This window comes from Hakea prostrata, chromosome 1 (assembly GCF_041222555.1).
Source record: "Hakea prostrata isolate BN-2017 chromosome 1, UWA_Hpros_2, whole genome shotgun sequence".
Classification (NCBI taxonomy): domain Eukaryota; kingdom Viridiplantae; phylum Streptophyta; class Magnoliopsida; order Proteales; family Proteaceae; genus Hakea; species Hakea prostrata.
This window is the reverse complement of record NC_142600.1, coordinates 42710460-42711689: the sequence shown is the minus strand read 5'-3', so window position 1 is coordinate 42711689 and position 1230 is coordinate 42710460. Positions and strand designations below refer to the sequence as shown.

Sequence of the window (1230 nt, the reverse complement as noted above, 5' to 3'; positions counted from 1 at the left end):
AGAATGGGAATGCAACAATTGAGTGTTTTGCTCTAATCCAGTAAGTGCTTTTAGTACCTTATCCTCAAATGATGAATTATGTGAGGATTGTGAAGATGATGGTTGCTCATTCCTATAGGCATTTTGGTGCATATTAAATGGAGGTGGCCTATAAGGTATTTGATTAGAGGGATTGGGCATGGAGTTTCGCCATTAAAAATTGGGGTGGTTTCGCCATCCTGGGTTATAGGTATTGGAATATGGATCATTGCCAAATTTAGAGACTCCTTGGGCCAAATGTGTATGTTCCTTAACAAACTCAGGGTATTGTGTAGCCAAATAGCAATCAGTGACATGATGGGATAGACTAGAACATAAAGCACATGCTTCAATCTGATTAGGTGGAGAGAAACTTGTAGGAAGTGGAGATGGGGTTTGTTGTCCTAATGACAAGAGATGGTCCAATTTCTTTGATAGCAAGTCAACCTTAGTGCTCACCTCAATGGTAGGATTAATCTCATAGAGACCGCTCATCTTTGGTTGCCCAATGGATGGAATCTCAGTCCTAGCTGCTGAAGGTTGGTGTTGGGAGTTTTCACTAAGGGTCTCAAAAAGTTCCCATGCTTCATTCTCATTCTTGTGCATGAAAGTCCCACCACAAGAAGAATCAACCATTTGCCTATGTCGGTCTCTAAGGCCATCATAAAAACATTGAACCAATTGCCATTTAGGAATAGCATGGTGGGGGCACTTTCAAAATAATTCTTTTAGTCTTTCCCAAGCCTCATGAAATTGTTCTCCTTCTTGTTGGGAAAAACTCGTTATCGCTCTCCTAATGCTATTGGTACGGCCAATGGGGAAGAACTTTTTAAGGAACTCCTGTTGCATTTCTACCCAAGTGGAAATTTTAACATTGTCCAAAAAATGAAGCCAATGCTTAGCTTTATCTTTAAGGGAGAATGGAAAAAGAAGTAACCTTAAAGCATCAACTAAGAGGTTTTGAATTTTAACCGTGGATGACACCTCTAAAAACTCATCTAAGTGCTTATAAGGCTCTTCATTGGCAAGTCCATAAAAAGATGGTAGCATTTGTATCACACTAGATTTGATCTCATATTGAGCCGCCTCTATGTTAGGCAACTTAATACAAGAAACCGGAGTATATGTCGTAGGAATGAAATGCTCACTCAAGGGCCTCATTGGAGGCTCATAGTTTGCCATGGTTCTTTGCCTTCTAAGGTTGGCCAAAGT

General features: G+C 40.2%; 1 non-coding gene across 1 annotated transcript; it reads left to right on the top strand.

Moving 5' to 3' along the window:
• The first annotated feature begins 712 nt into the window (after window positions 1–712).
• On the top strand, window positions 713–819 carry LOC149028993 (small nucleolar RNA R71). The gene has a single exon (XR_016171313.1). It is a non-coding gene; the product is annotated as a small nucleolar RNA R71 (small nucleolar RNA).
• The last annotated feature ends 411 nt before the right edge of the window (window positions 820–1230 follow it).